Source organism: Coenobita brevimanus, chromosome 93 (assembly GCF_032717465.1).
Source record: "Coenobita brevimanus isolate Jiangsu-jjx chromosome 93, ASM3271746v2, whole genome shotgun sequence".
Taxonomy (NCBI): Eukaryota; Metazoa; Arthropoda; class Malacostraca; order Decapoda; family Coenobitidae; genus Coenobita; species Coenobita brevimanus.
In genome coordinates this window covers 36,023,903-36,051,130 of record NC_137046.1, presented here as the reverse complement: position 1 = coordinate 36,051,130, position 27,228 = coordinate 36,023,903, and the positions used below count along the sequence as shown (strand labels likewise).

At 41.3% G+C, this 27,228-nt stretch overlaps 1 protein-coding gene across 1 annotated transcript in view; it reads right to left on the bottom strand.

The window, feature by feature from the left end:
• LOC145412397 (uncharacterized) overlaps window positions 1–24,181 on the bottom strand; it is a 234,361-nt gene extending 210,180 nt beyond the window's left edge. Inside the window, exon 1 of the mRNA XM_080282284.1 lies at window positions 24,140–24,181. The gene's annotated coding sequence lies outside the window, so the exon portion shown is untranslated. The remainder of the gene's footprint in view (window positions 1–24,139) is intronic.
• Window positions 24,182–27,228: the final 3,047 nt, after the last annotated feature.

Here is a 27,228-nt window from a genome sequence, read left to right as displayed (position 1 = left end):
CACCTACCGCCAGTACTTTTTCTTTTCCAGTCTTCTTTTTTCTTTTCCCTCCTATATACCACAATATATTCTCCTCCTCATAAATCACACTTCAATTCTCCCTCGTTCATCTCCCGGTATTCGCTCTTTCGAAACATCCATTTGCGTTTCTTTTCTTCAGCCTTTACAAAGTCTCTCCTTTACCAGCCATTAGAATGTTGTAGGTCTCCCTTTGCTGATGAGGTGTCTTTAAGTGAGGAACAAACTCTCCAAGTTTTAAATCTCATCCAGGCGCTAGTCCATTCAGTTTCCTACTCGCATGCCCATTCTTAGAACTCTGCCAAGCCTTTCGTTCCTTCATTATTCTCTTGCAGATCTTTCACATTATTTCGTTTCCACCAGTCCTCCCACAAATCATCTCTATCCTACACTCATCTATTACTCGCCACTTCACCGTCCACCCGATTTCCTTCCTTTGAACACGCACTTCCCCTCCTTCAAAATTACATTCAGCTTCCTCTAGAGTTTGTTCCCAACTCCTAAACTCTATTTCCAACTCCTGAAACCAATTCCCAGCTCCTAAAATCTATTCCCATCTCCTAAAAGCTATTCATGGCTCCCATCTGTGCTCCTTCCTTGCAATGCTCACTCATCACTACCTTTTTGCAATCTCCACCTTACTCCCCTTTTCAGTCTTCACCCACTGTATCTTCCTTTAATCTGTAATATTGGTGGCATAGAAGACTGAAGCATGTAGCACCTCTCTAAGTTTTTTTTTTTTTTTACATACTTTTGATACTTTTAACTCACTGCAGCAGACTCTATCAGTGAATAAATAAAGCAACTGCATAAAAGGGAATACCAAGATGTAATGCGTATAGTAAATTGCTCAGGTGCTATGAAGTCTTCTACGCCATCTAGAATACTTTCATTTCTGCTTTCATCCCTTTTCATCTTTTGCTTTCCGTCCATCTTACCATTCCTCAAGTCCTCTCCCAGTTCATCCTCGCTATAAAGCCCTCATCTTTTCCGCCTTCCATTTTCTTACAATCACCACATACATATTATCCCACCTTTCCGTCTTCACCTATTTTTCCTCCTCCTAATCTCAGCACAGACTTTCCTTCTTATAGACCCCGTTCAGCCTCTTCCCCCTCTGTTCTTCATTCATCTTCTCCTTTCTTCATCCCTCGCCCATCGTCCTCTCCTCTTTTTCCTCGCCAAGGCTTCTTTCCTTTCATTCCTTATTTAGTGACAAGCCAAACTGTTTCTTGTAGCTAGTCTAGGAAACCAGGTGGACGCCTTGTGGTCTAACTGGTTAAATGTGCTCCAGCTGAATGTACCGCAGCTCATAAGCGTTTACATCCGAGGGTTGGCTGAAGGCTGTACAGACACTTACGGTGGTATGAAGAGTATCTGAGTAGCTTTCCTTGTAGCCCTCATTCTCACATAACCTTCTTTCCTTCATCCCGTCAGCCATCAAACAGCTACCCATCCCTTCATCTCCCTCTCGGCTCCTTTCCTTGCACTCATCATCACAGCTCCCTGGGGCGTGATAGGGCCGTGAGTGATGAGTAGTGCCCTTCCTGCTGTCACGTCACTGCCTTACAGAAACCCATCTGCCACCTCACTGCCCCAATCGTAACATGTACTGCTTTGGCCATCATCTCAGTTGCTATGGAGATTTCTGAACGTCTCTTGCTTGGCGATTTATTCTGCACGTTACACCACATTATTCTCTTGTGTTACTGACGCCAATGTATTGATATTAAAACATTGTAATCGATATACAAAAGCATGAGAACGTGTAACATCCAAAATAAATTGCTGAGGAGGAGGTGCTAAGAAGCTTACAGCCACGTTTGGGGACAACCCAATTAGAATTAATGGCACTGGACACTTCGTAGCACTGCTTCTTTAGCAACTTATTCCAGTATTACACCTAAACATTTTCTTTTATTCTAGTTGTGTCTTGCTAGTATGATCATAGTTTGCATCGGTCACAACGCAAGCAAAATAAATCGTCAGAAAGAATGTTACGGAAGCTGGCCAGTCAACAGGGATACAAACCAGTGAAGGTCTGTCTCTTTAGCTAAGGGAGTACGTTAGTGAAATAGGTGTGTAAAGGGTTCGATGAAATTACTCCTGTCCCACGTCCTAATGTGCCCCTAAACGGATTAGTGACTCGGTGGCATAGGAGATTTCGCAACACATTTTTCTTAGCTATTTTTCCTACTTAACTATACTTTTTTTTTTTTTTTCCACTTTACTGAGACTGACTATGACGATACTAGGAATATCTGAATAACATAAAAGAGAATATCAAGGTATAATAATGATAAGTGGCAAAGAAACAGATGTCACCCCTAAACTGCACAGAATATATATAGACCTAATTATTATGAGGTAAAGATTTTCGAACCCCCCCAAATTTGTAATGTATTTACAAGCCATCGACTTTTACGTGAAGACTTGATATTATTTTCAACTCTGCTTCGGAATTTTTTTTCTTTTTACATTCAAACGCTTAATTAATCCTACGAAGGACCTCTGTTGGTTAAGATGCTGATGAACGCTGTGTCTAACCCCTCCAGTTCGAGACGCCTGTCTTAAACTGAATAAAATCGTCCGATGGAAGCAAGAATAAAATAAAAATATCTGTCATTGGAGTGAAGAGACTAAACAGATATTTAAGGTTACGTCCCCACAACACCTCCCATGTGATTCTAGTGCCCCAGTTTGTACCATAATTAAATCAGTCTTGGTGTTTATCGTCCTCGACTTAACCAGCTGTGATGAAGTTGGCTACCCCTGGGATGGACCACTCGCTTGTATGATGGTGCTGTGGAGGGAGTGAGGATGTGCAGATGGTGGTAGTTATAACAATGAGTTTATGGTGGTGGTGGTTGTTTACGTTCGTGTCCTAAATGACTAGTGCAGGGTGTTGCAGTTCGTTGCTTGGCTGTGTTAATTTTTCCATGATAATGAAGAGGCCATATTCCTTCATTAGTTTCTATAAGTACTTGATGATATGATATTGCATGATGATAATAGATCTACCGGTATAATTTTGCTGTGGTATGACCCCCTCGCGGCAGCATGGGAGGGCAATGAACGCGCGCGCGCGCCTGCGTGTGTGTGTGTGTGTGTGTGTGTGTGTGTGTGTGTGTGTGTGTGTGTGTGTGTGTGTGTGTGTGTGTGTGTGTGTGTGTGTGTGTGTGTGTGTGTGTGTGTGTGTGTGTGTGTGTGTGTGTGTGTGTGTGTGTGTGTGTGTGTGTGTGTGTGTGTGTGTGTGTGTGTGTGTGTGTGTGTGTGTGTGTGAAAAGTATATATAATGCAAAGTTTTTATCCAATTTAAACCAAATTAAGTGGAAGGGCTAAAGATCAGCCAATAATGAGGTGACTGATCATGAGAAGAATAGGTGAAAAGTCAAGGTCACTGGGCAAGGTCACCTCAAACAGTGTTAATCCTATTAAAGCCAAACTTGGTGGAATATGTGAGTGTAAGGTAAAGGTGAGCCATTTTGAGAGTAATCGCTGGAGCATCATGGTCACAAGGCAAGGCCAAAGGTTTGACCCTTAGACCGGCTGTGAGGGGGTAAAAGTTGCTTTCTCGGAGTGTTCTTCCGTGTCTGTGGTTAAGATTATGCAGAATTCACCCAGGTAATTTGTCTCAGTTACACCGCTATGATGTCATGAGAAAAGCACAGCAAGGCGAGGCTGGAGAGGATAAATTTAATGCTGGTTTTTAGGTGGCATAGCAGGGTTTGTAACACCTTCTCCATTCCGATTTACAATAGACACAGAACCTTACCGTTCTCTGCATTCCTTTTATATACCAGTAACACTCTCTCTCTCTCTCTCTCTCTCTCTCACACACACACACACACACACACACACACACACACGCACACGCACGCAGACACACGCACGCACGCACGCACACACACACACACACACACACACACACACACACACACACACACACACACACACACACACACACACACACACACACACACACACACACACACACACACACACACACACACACACACACACACACACACACACACACATTCACCCACCCACCCACACCCACGACCACAACCACAGTCACAACCACCTGTTCTCACACACACACACACACACACACACACACACACACACACACACACACACACACACACACACACACACACACACACACACACACACACACAAATAGATAGATAGAGATATGTAATGTGTATGTATGTATGTATGTATGTATGTATGTATGTATGTATGCATATGTATAATTGTGTTTGTTTTGATATCGACATAGATTGTATCAGTAATTACACATGAAAGGATACAGCGGTACAATGTGCAGAATCAGAGTTTAAGGAAGATGTGTTACGAAACCTCCAAAGCCACTTAGAATCCTAGGTTAAGAGCACAGTGTACTCTAATGACACAGCCGGGCTCCCATGTGTACGCTGGTGTTTATCGTCCACTCACACACGCACTCAGCCATCAACTCGCCCGCTGTCCCTCCGGCTTCCCCCTCAGCCCCCTCTTGACGTTGGCCGCGACCCCGGGGTTATCTACTTCACACAGTATTTATTTTCACAGGGTGGTGTCGAGGTGTTGGCCATCAAGGTTGTGTTTCAGACCCCGTAACTTAATGTCTTGATTCATTCCTCGTTTTCTTTTTTTTTCTCCTTAAGTTCAAGTATCCACACCCCAGGGTTCATTCACACTTAAACCGCAAGCCGGATTTAATTAAGAGGTCAGGATCCGTGTTTACAAGCTATCTTGGACTACAGCTATGGATAACTTTGGATGTGTATATTTTGTCGTCAGTCATATAGCTATCATAGACCTGACAGTCAAGTTGAGTAGCTATTAGACTGAGCAAAAGACTGCTGGTCTATTCTCTTATCATTACTTACCAGAAAGCTACCGAATACTTCACAGCAAAACTAGAAAGCATTCTGAGAGCTTATACCTGAACCAATGCCTATAAAATACATGATTTTTTGTCGTAGTTCCTCTTTCTTCGCAGACGAATACATTTACGGTCTCACATAGTCTACGGTCTTAGTTTATTCTATTATACAGTTTCAGGGAGCACAGACATCCGCCAGCGCCAATAAGATTTATGATTTCCTGCATACGGATCAGGATCAACCTCAAAATCTGATAAGCCTTCCTTGACCCACTGCACACCTATCCACCAAATATCGTTGAAATTAATGAACAGCTTTTTGAGATATCTTGTACACAGAGACACCGGTGAATACACAATATCCATTTCGTTGGCAGCGGTACCTAAATTTCTTATTAGAGCTGTGTAAACTATTCTTAGCTTACTTTTTGTCTTCACACGTACAGCTTCCATTCACTTCGCAACACCAGAGTGAATATTAAAGGTTTAGAAATACTATCATCAAAACTGTTTATGAAAGCCGTAAATTTCTACTGACAAGTGTTTACCCTGGAAATTTGTTAATATCCTTGATAAATACGATTCCTGGTGTCGTGCGTTATTTCAGGGTATTAATCATTGGTCCCTAAGTTGTCGTTCCCATAATTCAGTTCGTGCCTGTAAAATATGGTTCAGTAACTGTAGTATTAAATTGTTTCGTGTTAATTTTTATGTCTATCCTGAGAGAAAAGACACATCCTAGTGTCTCGATTGAAGGGTTGGCCTAACTATTGACAATGGAGGACTCATTCTTACGTCATAACTAGGGTTTATCAAATTTCATACAACCAAGGCTTAGTATCCAGGTTGTGACAGTGGCCCATCTCCCTCAGATGAAAACAAACCGACCATTTTTATCAACAAATAGCGCAACTTTTGTGTGGAAGAAGGCGTAGAATTAATTACTTTCTGTTGCGCAGGTCATTTAGGCCAGCAGTTAGTTTTTGCAAGGTTACAGTCTTCCTAAAGTATAACGCACGCAACAGTCTAATTTACATCCAGGTCCCCATTTATGCTGCTGGGTGAACAGGAACAAAAGAGATACAGGTTTTATCCAGAAGTGGGGGTAGGGTGAGAGAGTGGTAAGGGTGGCCAGAGGAGGACGGCGGGGAGTGACACTTGCAGACCGCTTACCAAGATAAATTGACATGCTAGTGAATCGGCATTTACCCAGCCTTCATCGCCTCTGAGGCCAGGATAGGTACGACACTGCCACGAAGAAATGATTGGTTGCAGGAAATACCATCAGAGTATGAGGTGAATGAGTAATGTGCTTAGATTACAAAAACTGGTAAAATTTCTGTTCTAAACAGAAAAGTATCTGACTGGATTGTGTAACAGAAAGGACAACGTGTACATAAAAAGAGGGGGAAATCTAGAGAGGAACAGTTTAATTATTTTAGCATTCCACAGTTAATTTGAAAAACATGAGCTATCGCACATATGTAAAACCGACCACGAAAAGCTAAAAACGTAATATACTGTATATGCTGCCCTTACAGTCATTCTCAACAATACGAGTATACACACCTGACACAAAAACACAACACACCGCCCTGCTCTGGTCTAGGAGCAATGACGTTGACAGATGATGCATGAGTGTCAGGCATACACAACAGCTTGTTTAGTGAACATGGTGGACCAGTGTTTGTGCATCTCAGGTTGAGGTGTTGATCATGTGCAGCCGCTGCATAGCCCAGTTTGTTAATGATGTTGATTATATTTTATGTTCTGTTTTGTCGAGAAAGGGGCAGTCGTGTATTATATATATATATATATATATATATATATATATATATATAATAGTTTTTCAAAGTATAATACTTTCCTTATTTCTCATCCACTTCTGTTTTATTCTTCCCCAGAGTGCGTCTTATCATCCAAAAGGCATCATTATCATCATCATCACAGTGATTCTCGTCTGAAGCCAGTCTCTGCCTCCCACGTCCGTCCCTACATAAGCTGGGTGAGTGTTACTACGACAGTGTGAAACTAGGAGGTGATTTCTCTGTATCGTAATATATTCTTGTATCTTTCAAAGGTTTCCTGAAGCTGTCAGGTTCTATGTATATTTCTATGAGCTATCTTAAGTTGTCACATTTGGGTTTTGGAATAAATACCACTCTTCTGAACAAACTACACATCCTCTCCTCCAAGACCTTCCCCAGCCGTTCTCTTATATGTTCCCCTAACCTGGTATTGGTTCTTTATTTCATTCTGGTGACCCAGTTTCTGAGGGAAAGGATTAGTGACCTGAATGTGAGAGGATAGTCACCTCCATAGCCTAGTGCTGGGAGCATATTTGTGGTGATAGTCTAGTGCTTAGAATAATGCATGGATATGTATACAGGTGTATACTTCACACACACACACACACACATATATATATATATATATATATATATATATATATATATATATATATATATATATATATATATATATATATATCAGCCGTTTGAGTATCCACTGCAGGACCGGCCTATCCTGACCAAAGTCGGGACAATACAGCCAATGTATCTCTACCAAGTGGCTTAGGCTGTTTAGTAGAGATTGTATGTAGGGTGAGAAGTGCTTGTAAGTGTAATTGTAGTGGCTTTGGATGTGTGTGTAGTCTGTGAACCAAGTGTAATCGGCCCGCGCAAGCCGACTGGGTGCAAGCATACTCATAATAAGCGACACTGGTTCAACCACAGCATCCCTTGTGTCCGCCAATGCAGTACGTGGCCAGATGAACACTCCCAAAGTTTATTTCCCTGGCGGGACACGAAACGCAAACTCTACCACTACACCACACAGGCTCTCTCTCTCTCTCTCTCTCTCTCTCTCTCTCTCTCTATATATATATATATATAAAGATCCGTATGTGTAAATATGCTGCATATCTATCTATCTATCTGTCTATCCATCTGTTTGTGTATATCAAGGCTGTTATATTGTGTATCTTCTGCGACTTATCTATTATCTGACGCCCCATTCTGTGAGTTGTGGTGTCAACGAAAAGATCTCGTTTCCATCTCGTTCTGTTTCACCTCCCCTTCTCTTACCTAGTTCGCTCTCATAAAACGTCCAAGTAAATACCTCATTCCCTATTCATTCCACATTTTGCTTGCGTTGCAAGATGCCAAGCATGTGAGTGCAATGCGTGCTTATCTTGCTCATGTTATGGACGGACCCTGCCAGGGGCCAGGCCAAGAAACTCCCCTGTCACTGACATGATGAATTTCTGCGCGATCGATTATCTTAGGTCAGCCGATTCAGTGCCAGGCATCACTCACCAGCTTACTAGTATGTTGTTGTACCAGGACTGAGTTGTATCAGTCGTCGCGTCACAGTGCGAGCCAGAACTTTCGGGTGAAATTGTGTGTGTGTGTTGGGGGGGAGGGGGTCACTGCCCACGTCACGGTTGGAACTGTTCGGAGAGGTGGGTCTCTCTAGCGACATCCAGAAACTATAAATGGCTTAGATTCTACTCTTGTTAACGATAAAACAACTTTACTTACAAGTATATTTTTCATTGCGTTTAAAAATGGTAACCATTGTAGTAACAGAGGGATAAGCATGAAATAGTTGTATCATCACCATGTCTGTTAAATATGTTTTGGCATAATGAAAATAAAGACAACGAATTTCATGTGCAAGTGCTCAGGGTTTGTTTACAGTCGTTTTTCCCCGAAGACCATTCTTCTGTGTTCCTTGCTTTTGGGAACAACCCTTCATCTCACCTCCTCGATGACTTCCAGAATGTTTGTCCCAGCTCGTCTTCAGAACTGGAGAAATCAGGGGAATCTTGAGCGGGAAAGCACACGGTTTCCTTAGTGGGAAGGCACACGGGTTGTGGTTCGTCAATACGGCTTAGATATTCGCTACATGATGTTTATCGTACTCAAGAATATCTATTTACAATTATCAGTTAACGATAATATTTCATGAAATCGCGAATATTATTGGGATAAAAAAAATAGAAGACTTACAACGGCACCCTTCCGCTTATTATATATATATATATATATATATATATATATATATATATATATATATATATATATATATATATATATATATATATATAAAATATAAAGTAGGTTATCTAAAGTGAAAGTGAATTAGCGCCTCAAGTATGTGGTGGTTGTAGCATTAGTTAAGAGATTTGTTCTTTGTCGTGATTTTATCGGTTAGGTAAACTTCCGAGTTGAGACTTTGGTGTTTAATATAGCTTGTAAAGTTTCGAAATTTTGAGAATTTGGTGTTTAACCTGGAATGTGTAAAGTAAGTTGAAGTTTGATGGATAAGTTTCAGAATTAGGTTTGAGTCCCTCACTTCTGCACTGGAACTCAGTTTTCGAGATAAAGTCTTGCTAAATATTTCTACTTTTTTTTTTTTTTTAAATAAACGTGGGACAGATATTAGTTTGAGTTTATATATATATATATATATATATATATATATAATGCACACACACACACACACACACACACACACACACACACACACACACACACACACACACACACACACACAGTAAATATACTGGAGGGAGGTCAGAATAGTACTGGTTCACTATATTGCTCAGAAATATGAAATGGAAATGTTATCGGTAATCGTACTTATGTCACAAGAAATATATGTTTAAATAGTTATAATATTTTTTGTAAGTACCGGTACGGTATTTTCAGTAAAGGAGAAATAATTTTGATTCATGTGAATATTATGAGAGACTATTTGCAAACGAAATGCGGTATCCCTCTGCTTATGTACATGTTGTATAAAGATTTCATTTGATTATAATAAATATCCAGGCAGCGATGCAATTATGAAATGAATTAGTTATAAAGTGTGTTGAGACTTCAGAATTAATCGAAAAATGATGAAAGTAGTGTTAAACCGGAACGTCGAAGATGCCCCATGATCCTGTGGCAAAAAAGATGAAACAGGAATATTATAATTGGCCTGAAAGACTTTTTGTTCTCAGATACGAGGGCCAAAATGTTACTACCCCTGCGTCCGATGTTTTCTCCATATTCTTACCACTAACAGTCGATTTTTTCTTTTTTATGGATAGGGGAGCACCTGGTAAGGAAGGCGTTAAGGCGGAATATATTTAAGTCGTCAGGTTTGAAGTCTTTCCTAAGCCGTATAAAATCGTCTGGAAGTAGCAGAAATTAGCTCTAAAATACGTCACTGGATTAGAGGAGACAAATTAGGTCATATTTTAAGTGGGTGAGTTGATTCGTTACACATCTTCGCAAGCAATTTATCCTGCCTGTTACACCCCAGTATCCCCCGGTATGTTATTCCGTAAAGCCATATTGATATTAAAGCTATATAAACAGCTTACAAGTGAAGGTTAAGGTGCAATAGGCTAGATAAATCGCCTGGAAAATGATGCCACGATGCCCTCAATGTCACTTACAGGGCGACCTAGAATGTTGATGTCTAGGATGGCTACTCCTTGAAGGGTAGGCAAGGTCAATGAGGTCGACCTTCAGACGTTCCCATAAAGTCATTATCGTTGACATTTCGTAGCACTTTTTCCTTAGCGATTTATTTTGCCTTTTACTCCTCACTGTTGTCCTCGGTGTTTATCTATTTAATTATGGACAACGTTTGCATCAGTGACATAATAAGAGGACATATAGTTGTAGTAGGCATGATAAATCGTTGAGGAAGAGGTGTTACGTAGTCAAGGAAACAACCATCTTCCCAATTCCGTCTGAAGAAAAATTACAACTGGCGAATTACAAAGAAAACCCTGTATGTTTCTACGATTGCTTGTTTCAGATGGATTGATATTTTCCGCTATCTTTTCGTCAAGCAATTGGAAGGTACTGTGTGTGTGTGTGTGTGTGTGTGTGTGTGTGTGTGTGTGTGTGTGTGTGTGTGTGTGTGTGTGTGTGTCAGGGGGGGCAGATCCTTAGGGGAAAGTGTGACGCTGGGCCTGGTGTGACGGGGTGGCTGTGGTGTGGATTAATAGAGGGATGAATAGGGAGGCTGTGGAGGGTGGTGGTGAGCTGGGTGGTTGTATTGTCGGGTTATCTTCACGGAGGGCTGGGTAGGGTTAGTCTCATCCTTCGTTCCGCCGCAGAGAAAAAAATAATGATAGTAGTAGTAGTAGTAGTAGTAGTACTAGTGGTGGTGGTGGTAGTAGTAGTAGTAGTAGTGGTAGTAACAACAATAATAAACAATAATAATAATAATAATAATAATAATAATAATAATAATAATAATTACTACTACTCTACTACTACTACTACTACTACTACTGCTACTGGTACTGCTACTGCTACTAATATTATTGCTACTACTACCAAATAAAGACCAGTATTTTCAGCTTCTTAATATTTTCATTTCATCTGTCAGTGCTAAATGGTTTTATTCCTTGTTTATCCTTGCAAAAATTAGGTTTACTTTTTGGGTAGGCGTACAAACCTTCATTTATCTACCACATCCTAATAACAAACTGATATTTCGAAAATTTTCTTTATATATAATTTCTGTCTCCAGGTGGATATATTTCAGTTTTAATCTTCGTAGACATTAGAGTTAGGCTTTTGGTGGACTTAAACATATTTCCCCCAAATATATTTCTGTCGCAGTGTATCGTTCTTGTTTGCTTAGTCACCTGAGTGGTATTAACTGCTACTTAATCTCAATAGAATTTAGGGTTAGTTTACATTGCCCTGCCTCATCCCAGCGACAGTGTATGGCTCTATTTTCTTTATCAATTGTCTGCCTTATAGAAAATGTGATGACTTTCAGGGTAGGTTTAGACAGGTTTCCGTACACCAGACCCTCGCCGCAGACTGGGATGATTAATTTGCTGTTTATATCTCTGTCGCAAGTTAGTATTATTGCTTGTCTGCAGAAATTAGGGTTACAGGGACGTATTCTAGAAGTCACAGGAGGCTTCGTAGTTCTCTCTCTCTCTCTCTCTCTCTCTCTCTCTCTCTCTCTCTCTCTCTCTCTCTCTCTCTCTCTCTCTCTCTTAATGATTTACTTTGCCTGTTACATTTTAACATTCTCATGCATGCTGATGAGTGCGGTATCGTTATTTAATTACGGTAGTCTCTTTTCTCATTCACCATTGTTCTTTTCCTATCAGATGTCCACGCCGCTTTTTCTATCCTGCATGGTGTTTCTTCCTACGGTTTCCTGCCGGTTTCGGCTGGAGGGTTTGGTTGGTTGGGGAGAGCCTTGTTTGCTATCCTTGTCTTATTATAGTAGTTTAATCACTCAATGTAGGAGTTCCCTGGCACGGGCCAACTGGCATACGGCAGTTATTCTCTCTTCTTATGTTCTTATGTAGGCTACAGTATATCGTTTTACTGTCATCCTAGTTTGCATCAACAGCATGCATTGAGATGCGTAAACGTAATGTGCAGACTAAATCAATAAGGAAAATTATTTAGGAAATCACCAAAGTCACCTAGAACACGACCACTAGTGTCAAGGTAGGCGTAGATATATTGCCTTACCAGATAATCTCAACAGACTGGTATTTCTGGATTTGTCTATTTTTCATATTGTCTTCCTCGCTGGGTGTCTATATTTTGTTATTTTCGCCTCTGGAATTAGAGGTAGTTTTAGGGTAAGCTTAAACATATTCCCTCAACATATTCCCACGGCAGGCTGCTGTATCGAGACTTCCATTTTAATGTATCCTCGCCGGTTGTTGCTAAATTTGTGCTATAAGACTTAGGGCTAGTTGGTGCAGTCCTTTCAGTCCGATGGCGTATTTCTTTTCATTATTATACTCAGATTTCTTGTACTGAGAGGACTGATACAAACTGTGTCTAAACCCTCCAGTTCGAAAAGTCTCGCCATAGCTTAATAAAATCGTCCAATTGTAACAGGAAACAAAAAAACAAAACAAAAAAAGAGAGAGAGACAGAGACACAGAAAGAGAGACAGAGAGAGAGAGAGAGAGAGAGAGAGAGAGAGAGAGAGAGAGAGAGAGAGAGAGAGAGAGAGAGAAAAGGAAAAAAAAAAAAAAAACACTGGACTGAAGGTGCTTAGTTTATTAAGTGTAAAATCCCCGATAAACATTATTATTATTTTTTTTTTTCACGATTCACCTTTGTGCCTGTCACTGCTTCGGTCCGGTGATGTATTTTTTTTTTTAGTTCGTTCTTGCTACTTCCGGATTATTTTTGAATGGGAGACAATAACACACACACACACACACACACACACACACACACACACACACACACACACACACACACACACACACACACACACACACACACACACACACACACACACACACACACACACACACACACACACACACACACACACACACACACACACACACACACACACACACACACACACACACACACACACACACACACACACACACACACACACACACACACACACACACACACACACACACACACACACACACACACACACACACACACACACACACACACACACACACACACACACACACACACACACACACACACACACACACACACACACACACACACACACACACACACACACACACACACACACACACACACACACACACACACACACACACACACACACACACACACACACACACACACACACACACACACACACACACACACACACACACACACACACACACACACACACACACACACACACACACACACACACACACACACACACACACACACACACACACACACACACACACACACACACACACACACACACACACACACACACACACACACACACACACACACACACACACACACACACACACACACACACACACACACACACACACACACACACACACACACACACACACACACACACACACACACACAAAGTTAGAGGTTTCATTTACCTTCATGCTACGAGGTATGTTGAATAAAATGATTGGTGGTAGCAAGAATAAACTGAGAAATGCGTCATCGGACTGAATCGGTTGAAGGACACAGCCATATCTACGGCCTTGTATATGGACGGTTCGTAGTTTAATCTTGCTGCCTTCAGACGATTTTATTAAGCTCCGAACAGAACTCTTGCTGTTGCTGGATGATTTAGGTCAACGTGGGAGGGAGCCCTTCATCCCATTCTGCTAGACGATTTTATTCAGCTAATTACAGATCTACAGTAGTGAAGGAATTAGAGAAGACAAGAAGCTTATAAGGTCAATTTCTAGCTGGTTTTGGAGCTTTCATATCGCCTTTGTCTGCTAATCTATCTTTTTATCATCTTGCTTGTCACTGATGCAAACCATGTCGATAATAGAACTGCCTACAGTAACATAAAAGGGGAAGTCATCGTTTAACATGCATAATCTATACCTAAGGAAAGGGTACTACAAAGTCTCCTGTGCTAGCTAATGTAAGTGATCATAAACGATGCTAGGGTGAGCGGGCTGTCTGTTTAAAACCAAACTGAATTTCAGCCTTGAGACGGGCAAGGAATGTGTGCCAGATTTAGAGTAACTACAGCGCGTGTTTTCACTCGTCTAACTACTTTCAGGTCAAGTGATAGCCAAGGGTAGTCATACTGATGGCTTACTTTCAAAAATAGCCAAGGAGACTCATTTATGCGTAATAACTAATCCTCATCAAATTTCATGCAACCATGAACAAGTATTCAGGCTGTGAGAGAGTGCCAGTTTTCTGAAGTAAAAAAAAGAAGAAAAAAAAAAATCGTGTTGTATTTAGTTTAACTAAGGCCAGTAACGATAAGATAGATGGTAGATTAAGCTGGGCGAGGCTATTTGGTGAAGTGTACGTTGTTGCCTTAATATGTGTTGTGTAACTGGACCAGGTATCAAGGGGTTGCTTCGGTAGATAACGATACTTCAATGTGATCAAAATCATTGTATGGTTAGGCGGAACTGCGACACTTGGTAATGTGTCACTTGTCTCGTTATGACGATAACATTGGTGTTATAGGTTGTGATGTTTTGGTTCGATCAGCGCCAAGTTTTCGGTGCTTTAGTTCACATTTAGGTATGATGAGACCTGCTCTATGCTGAAGACTAATAGTGGCGTTTGAGTACACTTGAGTTTAGTGCTTGGCCAGGAGGAAGTTTAGCGCCGTGATTATAGCAAATGTTTATTGATGAACTAACAAAACACTGCGATAGCCAACACAATTTCTCTCTTTTTCTATCAGTGTTCTGAGTACTTAAACTCTACTATCAGTTCCACGCATTCTCCGTAGGCCTACATCAACACATCTTGGTGTGAGTAACAGTCTCTTGCATCGACCTTTGTTTTAATCTTGTATCAACATGTCCTTTCAGATCTTGGCATTCACAGACATTTAGGACAACTCTGAAGCAGTCTGCAGAGATTCCGTGTTTATTAGCAGGGAAAATATCATTCGCATACATCAAATAAGAATTATTCAACCTGTCACCAGCTATCACCAGCCTCCGTTTCATCTCTCTAACTCTACCTCATTCAGTAAACCCATCCGTATAAACAGCCATGGCAGCATCAGGGATCTTAGTCTCATTCAGGTACTGGTAGTGGACCATTCACTGAGGCATCCATTTATTGTCTTGCACATGCTTAGCGACCATCCATCCATCCATCATCCACTCCTACATTGCCCCATGAGGAGCGTAGGAGCCCTGGCCTAGGCAGTTGGTCCTGACATTTAAGATGAGTGACCAGTCTCACTCATCCCTGAGTGGCATTACGTGAGCAATCAACCCCAACCACCCCTTGGATATAAACCTTCACCGGCTTAATCCGATTGGAGCGCAATAATTACCCACTAAACCACCAGGCGCCAAACTTTGGTTATATGATTACCACCCAGCGTAGTAAATGTTTTCCTGGTGTACAGGAAACCATTTGGCTTGTCACTCAGTGTAGAGTCACCACAGGCAGAAGGAAGAGAAAAGAATGAAGGAAAGAAAGACAGAAGAGGGAGTGTAAAGTTACCCGTAAGCAGAAGGACATGGAAAGAATGAAGGAAAGGAAGACAGAAGAGGATGGAAGGAAAGAAGGATGGAGGAAAGGGCAGACACCTGACAGCAGCACTACATCGAGTGAGTGGATAGCGAGTGCCCCCACCTAGCTACCACCATAATATTCTTTTGACAATACAACAGTTTCCCTACCACACCATACACTAGTGATACCTAGCATCCTGTTTAGCGTGTCCTTTTATTTAATTTTACTTTAATTTTAGATCACAATAGTAGCCTGGGATTGGTAACAAAATTCAGTAGTGGATTAACTGAGAACTGCACCAGGACTGGGGAATCTGTCAATAAATGCTCGATATAACTTTCATAACTAACATTTTGCTGTTGCCATGCTTTACATATAGTAACCTGCGATTAGAAATTCCACGATCGGGCAAGATATTCTGTGGCTTTCGACGATAAATGTATACAGCATCTGGTTGAGGGAGTGAGTAATGTAACAGCATTTTAATCACCTTAGGAGGTTTTCTACCACCTCAGCCTTAAACGATATACCAGGATTTTGTTGACTACATCTTGCTATTCCCGTGCATGTTTATTTTAGCAGGATATACTTTGCACGCATAATACAAGGAAAAATATTAATGTGCCATGTACAGAGATAAACTGGTGATGAGGAGTTACACGAAAACATAAGCAGACGAGAATACACCCCACTTATCGTGTCCTTGGTGTTAATTTCATACACTAAAAACCGCCTTCCGTTATTTATGGGTCTGCTTAAAGCCTCTCAGTCACACGGGGTCTAGGCGTGAAGGGAAGGAGGGTGATATAAAGGGAAGGGAGAAGGCGAGAGGGCAAGGAAGGGTAGCAAGTGAGTTGGTGGGGTGGACTCTCAAATTAACGCCAGTCCGTAGCAATTAGATAGCCAATAATACACCATAGCACTGTCTTCTGCCACTGTTCTCTGTTTCACCGTCTGGGTCTTGTTCCTGTCCTGCCTTCTTCCTAAACCCCCCAGTGACTTTACTCCTTTAGTGAGAGAGAGAGAGAGAGAGAGAGAGAGAGAGAGAGAGTGTCTTAAGTGCAGCAAAAGAGGCCATTGGCGTGAGTGTGAGAGAGAAATAAAGGAACAACTGTATGGGAAAGGAGGAAGCGGGAGTCTTCGTCTTTGCTCCCTTGTCATGCTTCTCTAATGTAGTCATGCCCTTGATCCTTTAACTCTTTTACTTTGATTTCGTCGTTTTTATTTTATTCTTGCTACACCAGACGACTTTATTTTGCTGCTGGTAAAGGGATTGATTAAAACTATATCTAACCCTTCCACTTCTAAAGGTCTCTCCTCAGGTGAAAAAAATCGTCTGGAGATAGGAAGAGTAAATGAAAAAAATAATTAAAGTAGTGAAGAGGTTAGGTAAGAGCTGAAATTATCGGCCAGGCACCTTACTGTATGTATCCTTTATTTATCCTCTGTCTTCATACTCTTTTGTTTATTTATGTACAAATAAGGTAGGGGAAATGGAGGGGAATAGAGAGTGAGTAATGATGGAGAGAATATGAAAATAATAATGGAATTTAGGGAGAAAAAAATATGAGCGTCAGAACTAATATCGACTGTAGGAGGAATAGCGAGATAGCAGGTGAAGGACAGTAGTATAAAGAGAAGCACTAGGCAGTATTAAAGGAAGGAGGGTAGAAAGCAACAGGAAAAGAAACAATAAAGAGAGAGAGATTGTGGCAACCTACAGAAGACTGAAGAGCTTTGAAGAGAAGGGAAAGTTGGTCATTTCAGCATTATATTCGATTTATGACAGACGTTAAAAAGAAAATAATAAATATGGAACATGAGCAGAGGATAAGATTAATAGTTTACTTGATATAGAAAAACATAGACAGACACGTTTTTATATAGTCAGTTTGTTATTACTTGAAGGAACTGGGCCATTCTCACAGCTTCAGGGTAAAATCAGAGTTGCCTGAAATTCTATGAGACTTAATTATGAGGCAGTAAGTTGTCTCCTTGGTTACTAATCAAATCGACCTTCCAGACTCATTACACTCTGCCATCATCCGGGTTTACTGGTCTTAGGGATCTGTCAAGTTAAAAAGAAAGAAAGAAAACGAAAGACAATACGCAATGAAGAGTTACGATGACTTGTTCACGTATTCATTTCGTAATGCATGAGTCACACAATGGCGGACATTTAAAGTGGGTACTGGCTGTGTCCTCTTCATACGCCAGCATATCATCACACCCTGTTCGTTCTACCGATGTTACATACTGACTCCGACACACACAGACATAACCAATACAGCACGTCAACTTTCATCTGAATTGCTCTTCCTTCAGACACCTCTTCGGGTCTGCAGTGGACCTGATATGGGGTGATATAGATATAGATATAACTTGGAGTGCACAGTGTCCCCTCCTTTCCTCCACTAACATCGATGAAAATGGATTACATAAATAGTAACGACGACAAATGAAAACAAAAGCTTGAAGTTACCTGGTATTTTAAGAATGATATTTGGTCTTGATCTTTAAAATGAACCAAAGCATCTCGGAAATCTACCTCAATTTTAGACCTTTATTGCGGAAAGTGTAATAATTATAAATATGATAGGTTAAGTATTTAAAAGTCGAACAAATGCATGTCTTTTTCATAGCGAAGTTAATTTATTTTGGTTCAGTCTCCCTGCCTGTAGTCAAAAGCCTTAATTCCGGAAGTGGTGGCCACAAACAAATCACCTCCATGTCACCCTGTCCTCCTCCATTTGGCTGCTCTCCCTACAGATCACCCCTTTCTCATTCATATACCTTTCCACTCCATCCCTTCACCTCATCTTCGGTCTCTACTTCCCTCTCACTCACACCACCTCGCTCATGCATTCTCCCAGTCAGTCTCTCAATCTTCATTTTCTCCACATGGCCAGGCCATCTCAAGGTACTCTTCCTGTAACCCTTTTATCATTACATATTAATAAAAAGTGTATGAGCAGTTTCATGTGCGGTTAACAGAGAGAGAGAGAGAATTAGACTGAGTAGTTCGTGTTATCTCTTGACGACCCACTAATTTTCCCTTCTCAGTTTCAAATGCCATATTCCTCATGTTTTTGTCCAGCTTCGTCACGCATATTCGTGCTGTGTCGTAAAAGGGGTGTTTAACTGAGCACGGTATCGTAACCACGCTGTCCTCATCACCATCTTCATCACCCTCGTTATTACTGTGGTCTTACAAGGAATCGCTTCACCACCATCATCATCACTATCATGAAGGGTTTACACACCATCGTCATCATCACTGTCAAGAAGGGTTTACACACCATCGTCATCATCATCATCAAGAAGGGTTTACACGTGATCATATTATCCTAGCGATCGAGATGCTGAAAACGGGTAGTAGATTTTGGTGTGTGTGTGTGTGTGTGTGTGTGTGTGTGTGTGTGTGTGTGTGTGCGTGTGCGTGTGCGTGTGCGCGTGCGTGTGCGCGTGCGCGTGCGCGTGCGCGTGCGCGTGCGCGTGCGCGTGCGCGTGCGCGTGCGCGTGCGCGTGCGCGTGCGCGTGTGCGCGTGCGCGTGTGTGTGTGCGCGTGTGTGTGTGCGCGTGTGTGTGTGCGCGTGTGTGTGTGCGCGTGTGCGTGTGTGTGTGTGTGTGTGTGTGTGTGTGTGTGTGTGTGTGTGTGTGTGTGTGTGTGCGTGCGTGTGCGCGCGCAATGTAATGCCTAAGTAGGAAACGCCATATATATAAATAATGGCGTCAATGTTAAGATTAAATAATTTCTAGTGTGCGGAAAATACAATATCTTTTTTTGATAAGTAGGTGAGAAAGAGTGAGAGAAAAAAATCATTACCAGGGTTGCCCTCTGGCTGAATAAAATCGGTTGGTGGTGATGAGAATAAAATAAAACGTAATGGTGTCCACACACCATCCACTCACTTAATGATGTGCTGTCTTTTAGTGACTCCATACTGAGTGAGAAGCAAATAATATCTTGTACTTCCCGAAACGTTTTAACAACGTTGGGTGGTAACCATCTAAGCAATTAATGGCCGTCCGGTAGTCTAGTTGGCCAAGGTGCTGGAATGGGAGTTGACCTATAAATATTCAGATCCAAGTGGCTGTTGGAGTATATTTCTCATTCCTAAGGCGAGTGTCAAGGAACTGGTCACTTTCGCCTTAAATGTCTGGACTAATCTGCCTAGGCCTGGCCCGCAAAGTTGCCGTGAATTCCACGCTGGTTGTGACGTCATTTTTCCACACGTTCTCGTTTAGTGGCCAGGATGACAGAGGATGTGTTGCTGGTACAACTACCATAAAATATGTCGTACTGTGAATAGTGGGAGTGAGGGGATTGGTAATTATGTCAGGCCTATTATGATTTAAGTGTAAGGACTTTATACAATTATGATAGTTAATAATTCACCAAAGGCTTTTCGTCTCATTAACTCTCCTCCTCTTACTGACTCCCTTCAACCTCTGTCTCTTCGCCGCACTGTTGCATCTTTATCTCTTTTCTATCGCTACTTTAATGGTCACTGCTCCTCTGAACTGTCTGCTTGCATTCCTCCACCTCTACGACGGGCGCGTAGCACCCGTCTGGCAGCAAACTCTCATCCCTTTTCTGTCCAACTCTCTAATGCAAGAGTTAACCGTTACTCTCAGTCTTTCATTTATGCAACAGGTCAGCTCTGGAACTGTCTCCTTCTGTCTGTATTTCCTGCTGCCTATGATCTCCAGTCTTTCAAACGTAGTGTGTCCAGGCATCTCAAAATGATCGGATCTTGAATTTGGCTCTCTATTGTATTTTGTTTTTCTCTTTGAGGGAACTGTTACTGCGGGCTCATGGCCTTTGGTTCCTTCTTCCTCGCATAAAAAAAAAAAAATGCTAATAAATAACCAACCAAGGGACGAGTAAGTTTATCCACATCCAAGATTTCTAGTACTCGGTTCACATAATTTTGGTAGTTCATTACTATTTCATAGTGAGGCCTGCTAATGGCTGGCATTTGTCTTGTGAAAAATTAAGTAATTTTTTCAGCAAGAAATAATGAAATCACCGGGTGGGTGCTGGTTGGCTGTTCCACGATGTATTGTTCCTTATTTTAAACGACAGTACTATAGACAAACGCTACATATTCATTAGTTTAACTGTGAAATATCTGAGTATCGATATATGTAATGTCACCCAACCATGACAAAATCCCCCATATTCATAAAAAATAACGTGAACTAGTAGTGTGGAGAAAAATTCCACGTTAGTGTGGAATGACATCCGTCTGTCCCCGTCCATGTTCGTCGTTCATTTGTTTTTCCACATTAGCAGACGAAATTCCAAACTGCAGCACGCTGGGCACCAACGTCCCAGACAGAGAAGGATAAGATCTAAAGGTGGATGGATGGATGATATTTAATCCCTGCGCAACGGGAGGCCTTCCCTATCCTGAATAAAAGCGTATGGCAGATGCAAGAATACAGTACGGAAGAAGTCGTCGTATTTGAGGAGTTATTCTCTTCAGTCCGTTGACGTATTATTTATTTTATTCTTGCTGCTGCTGGACGGTTTTATTCAGCCTAGCAGAGATTTTTCGATATGAAAGGGGAGAGTTTTCATTGTCATTAACAAAAAAAAAAAAAAGTGTCTTCTAATTCGAGTAAAACTGTCTGGAAGTAGCAGGAATAAGGTAAAAAAAATATTGCGGCACCGGATTCAAGGGCGTTAACCTCGTCACAACATTTACGTATCAATTCAGTACCGTATACTTCAGCAATTTTCAAATGATTTCACTGAATTTTGGAATGGTGTCTGGCAGTGAAGAGGTTAACGTTGACCTCATATAACCCGTCCACTTCGAAAAGAGTTGCGTCTAAGCTGAAGAACATTGCGCAGTAGTATTACTAACAACATACAGAGTGAGTCGACTGGGTGAGGGATTGAAAGATAGATTGGTTAAATATGTAAGCGTTAAAGGAAAGATGGGAGAAGATGTGTAGCCGATTTGAGCCCGTTACCAAAAGTGAAGCAGAATCTAACCACCACTTAAGTAGGACATAAGTGGCGCCGTGGACTGAACGCTATTGTCTCACGCACTCACCCACCTCATTTCTCTGCGTTCACCTTCTTTCTCCCAGTGCACTGGTCGCCCAAGAAAATCACTCAACTCCCAACACAGCTTCCAACATACCCAGTTCCCATCGTACTCAGCTCCCAAGACTTATAGCGCGAAGGAGTGCACATAGCCTTTCTTTCTTTCTTCTGTTTTTTTTCCGAGAATTTCTGAAGCATGTGGTAATAGTACATGTCTGACTTGTTTTTATATCACTGCCGACTCCACTCTGTTATACGGGATGCATGCTAAACTCATCAAAAATTTGAGGCCCACTTACACCTTCTCTCACGCAGTTTTGATAATAGGGCTGTCAGCTTTCAAGATAGTCCTCTCCCAAGACAATCAACTTTCAGGACACTCATCTTCCAAGACTCCATCTCCTAAGACAATAATCTCCTACGACACTCCTCACAAGACAGTCTGTATCTAAGGTAATATGTACGAAGACACTCCTCTTCCAAAACAGTCCTCTCTCAAGATACTCAGTTCCCAAGACTCAGCTCCCAAGATAATCTAATCTACGACGCTCGACTGCCAAGACAATCAACTTCCAAGACAATCAAGTCCAACACAATCAAGCCCCGAGTCAAGCAGATACGTGTTATTAAAACTAGCACACGAGGGAAGATGCAAGTTAAGTTCTAAATTACTGATGGTCATGTAGGGAATTCTAAGGACAAATCTATTTTATTAGCCTGCATCCCACATTACAGAGTGAAACCAGATACGATATGGAGAAACCAGGAGCGGTCCATTTTCGTTAGTTGATTCAGAAATTGACAAGAAAAAAAAAAAGTGCCTCCACTTGGCCTTTTCGGTCTTAATAATACTGTTAAAGTTCTCAGAGCGTACACACTCCACTCGCTGTTCCACTTGAGCACTGAAATTCAATGTGGCACTCCCTTGTCTTCCATTTTCTGTCGTTTTTAAAGGGGATGTCTAACGGAGTCGCATTTTATAAGGGTATATGAAAATTAATCATTGTCTGTTATTTCTTACTACCACTAAACTATTTCAATAGTTTTAGTGTATGGGAGACTTTTTGTAGCGAAGGAATCGGTGAATGATAATATCTAACCCTCTATTTTGAGAAGCCTCCCTAAAGCTTAATGAAATCGTCTGAAGGTAGCAAGAAAACTAATGAATACTGAAGGGGTTAAGTGGGCAAGCTTACGAAGTCACATAATATGAGAAGATTATCAGACGCTTGGATGATTGCATGGTAGGGTCAAGCATAGTAGCCGAAGCCGATACTCGTATACGCTGGAATTATCGCTACGTGATATTTTAGCTCTGTATGACATTAATGTGAATCAAGGGGTTGGCTACGATTCACATTTTGAGAGAACGAGGCCAACAGCACTATACTCTGTTCATCTTAAGCGGGCGTAAAACTGCCACTCACCATCTTCATTGCTCAATTATGACACGAGATTAACACTAGAAAATGGTGCTAGTTACGAAGAAGTGTTAATAAAAGGGATATAGGGCCGTGGTATTATCTTATTCTGCCACGGGGCTACGGGGAATAGGCCACAAAAGGACGAAAATCATCAATTTAAAATGAGTGAGCTGTAGGTAAAGATAATTGCTTTGTTAATATTTAAACTTTTCAATCCCGTGACATATTTGGTATTGTGTTCCTTCTACTACCCGGCGATTTTATTCAGTTTAGGAAGAATGAATGGATTAATCTGGGCCATATCTAACCTCTTAGGGTCAAAAAGTCTGACTAAAAGCCTGTGGAAGTAGCTGGAATGAAAGAAAAACTACGTAATTAGAGTGAAAAGTTGATCCCGTTGTTGCTACTGGTTTCCCTCGCCAGAATAAAACTGATTGGGCCTGAATGTAATACCTAATGTGGAATAGAAAAACATAGAGGGCTGATATATGAAGAACTGTCCCGAATTGCTTAAACATGGGAAAGTTGTTTTGATAGTTTATTTTAAAGATGTTCGTGTTGCAATGAACTAACGGGGGATAATAAGTGTACCGTAGAATTCACTTAGTCATCTTGCAGAATGTCACGGAATTTGATACGGAATATGTGGATGAGAAACTACGGACAAACGACAAACCTGGGAGTACAGAAGAACATTGGTTAAGTAAAATAAGTACCCTAAAAAGTTGTTTATACTTACTAATGGTGAACAAGGGCAACCCACCTGTTGCTTACTTTAACCTGTTGACAGTCCTCTTGCTCGGCGCTGTGTGTGTATGGGGAGGGGGGGATAATTGGATGCGTTGTGTTTGTGTATGTGTTTGTGTTTATGCTTATGTTTTGTTGTGTTGTGCTGTGATGTTTGTTTGTTTGTTTGTTGGGGAGCCTGCCACACACCGACACACACAGGTTCTGTCTGGTCGCGGCCGATCAGTGTCTCGGATGGCGCCGAGTCGACTCCTGTGTCCTTTAGCTGTCCTATGTGGCTTTGTTTATTTTCATGTCACTCAGATGTCGAATGTGGGTGTCATTAGCTTTTCTTTTGCTGTTGAATTTGGGTTTCCTTAGCTTTCCTTTACTGTCGAATGTGGGATCTGCCTTTTTTCCCGCTGTCGAGTGTGAGTCTGCTCACGTTCTCTTTAGCTGTCGAATATGGGGTATGCTTTTTTCCCAAGCTGTCGAATTGTGAGTCTGCTTATGTTTTCTTTAGCTTTCGATGTGGTCGTCTTTTTTGTTCAAGCTGTCGAATGTGACTCTAATTATTTTTTCTTTAGCTGTCGATTGTGAGGTTTGCTTCTCTTCAGTGTCATTCACTTCGTCCCCACCATCACTTGTATTAATGGCAAAACTCATTTAGGCATAAATTCACTGTTTATCTAAAATTATACGAGTTCCCACGCCCCACACTGCGGGTTATTGAGACGACAAACATAATTTAGGCACATTAGTCGAGGAGCAATTAGCACTGTCCTCTCATCTTGTTCCTGGTCTTTACACGGTCGCACTCTACCCCTTTCTGCTGCTTACTATTCTTGCTTTTTACCGCTTCTGCTTTGCACTTCTGCCTTTTACTCCTGCTGCTTATTTCTCCTGCATCATAATCTCCTTGCTTCTTACACTGTCGTACTGTTTACTTCTCCATTCTGTTCTTCGCTTTATGGCACTGTTCTCACGCAGTAGAAGGGAAGGAGGGGCAGGACATAACAGAGGTGCCCTGCTGGGGTCATATTTTAAAGGATTCTAAGCAGTATATAAGATAAACAGGTTTCTGTAGCAGTTAACTTTTTTCACAGATTAAAAAAAAATATCTCTTTAATATTCGCTTTAATTTGATCGGCAAGTGCCTGGTAATTGCATGAGTGAAGTCAGACGTATACATATAGGCAGTCTAACAGTTTAATTTGCCCTTCACTCTGATATAATCGTGAAGAGTCTGGTAATTGTACCCGTGGAGGCAGACGAATATGCAAACAGTCTTACAAAACTGAATCTAATGTCCACTTTGATATGGTTGTGAAATGTTTGGTGTATGCACAAGTTAATCTTAGGAGGGTTATGAATACGGGAGGTGCTCTGCCCTGCGGTGCCCTGCTGCCCTCCACCACCACGCGATCCTGACTGGCGGGTAGCAGCAGCAGCGGGGGTGGTTGGCTGAGCAGGCCTGACTGACTGAGTGACTGGCTGGGAACAGGAATTGAGGGCTATAGAGTTACACAATACTGCCAGCGTGATCCTGCTTAGTGTCACCGTCTCGTGCTGACACCTTAAACACACAGATCCCGGCCTCGTAGCATGTTAATTTGGTTATGTAGCTCCTCCCAGAACATCGTATAGCTCAGGGGCGTTTTCTAACTAGCTTTGGAGATTTCGTAATTTCTGTTTCTCAGAGAATTATTTTCAGCGTTACACCCCTAACTCCCCCGTATACTCTTAATACAAAGTATATCTACTAAAGAGATATAAACGAGATTCAAGAAAATGTTAGTTAATATATATAAACAATGACAAAGGAAGAGGCACAACAACCTCCAATGCTGCATAGAACGCTTCCTTAACAGTCTCATAACTTGCTCAGATATAACACCGTGCAGCTTAACTTGCTTTGCCATACAAGTAAACTGTCCCAGTTTAGCTTTGCCTAATTTACTTTTCTCAGGTTGAAGGTATAGTAGTGGTACAGGACCCTAGCTTAACTCTTGTGCTGCATTGTTTTCCTCAGCTGACTGATCCTATAGTAAGTAAAACAAAGCGAAACGTTTTGGAGCATATGGGTTAAGTTAGACAGAGTGCTGCTGCGGATTTTCCTGAAACAAATAGAATCATATCAGGATAAAAAAAAAAAGGATTGCAAGATGCAGAGAATGGATTAAACCAATTGTGAATACCTCTATTGTTATAACAGCAAATTTATCTGAAATGGTGCAAGCTTGAGATAGTGCCAGTCCGGTCTAATCTAACGAAAAATAAACACTAATCTAGCAACAAGGTATCCACAGACCGTGAAGGGTGTGGCGAATAAAAAGCAGTCATTCTTGCACACTCCTGGTTGCTTCATCGCTAGAACAGTTGGTTGTCTTGCTCTCCACTGTGCTCTGTTGGCTTTACGTACCCCCTGCCTGCTCACTGGCACGTTTACGATCATCATTCATATATACAAAATGTCCCTCGAGATTATTGAGAAACTTCAGGAGGTGCTTCTGTGGCTAATTATGAGTAAGAAAAAATGCTATGTCAACATGAGTACAATTTTAAACCTCAATGGAACTACAATTACTGGTGATCACATGAGTTAATTTTGAAAGAGATCATTATCGCCCCTAAGGTAATCAGTAATTGTCCTTCTGTAATAGTTGAGAATTAGACCCGTATTGATATAACATTATTTTACTGAATATTAGCCCTAGAATAATCTCAAGAAGTTTCTTCACCCCCCCAAAAATAAATAAATAAATAAATAACGCTGGACACCCTGTATACTGTATGTATTCGGAAATTTGCCCTACTTGTATCATGGTACCTAATATGTACAGTCGCTGACAAAAGTTTGCCTAATATTTCACCTCTTTTTGCCTCTCACTTTCCTCTGCTGGTTACTATTCCTAAACTGAGAAAGGTTTGATAGGTCTCTGTGCCAATAAATGATGCTTTTTGATATGATGCTTTAGAGAGGAAGTTTAAGGACATGCTCGAAATATGAAATAGATACGGTGGAACAGATAGATTGATTTTGTCTTAGTTGTCATTGCACTTTTTTATTCCTATTTTTTGCGTATTTTCATTGCATTAATGAACACTGTATATTCCAGTCAGTTA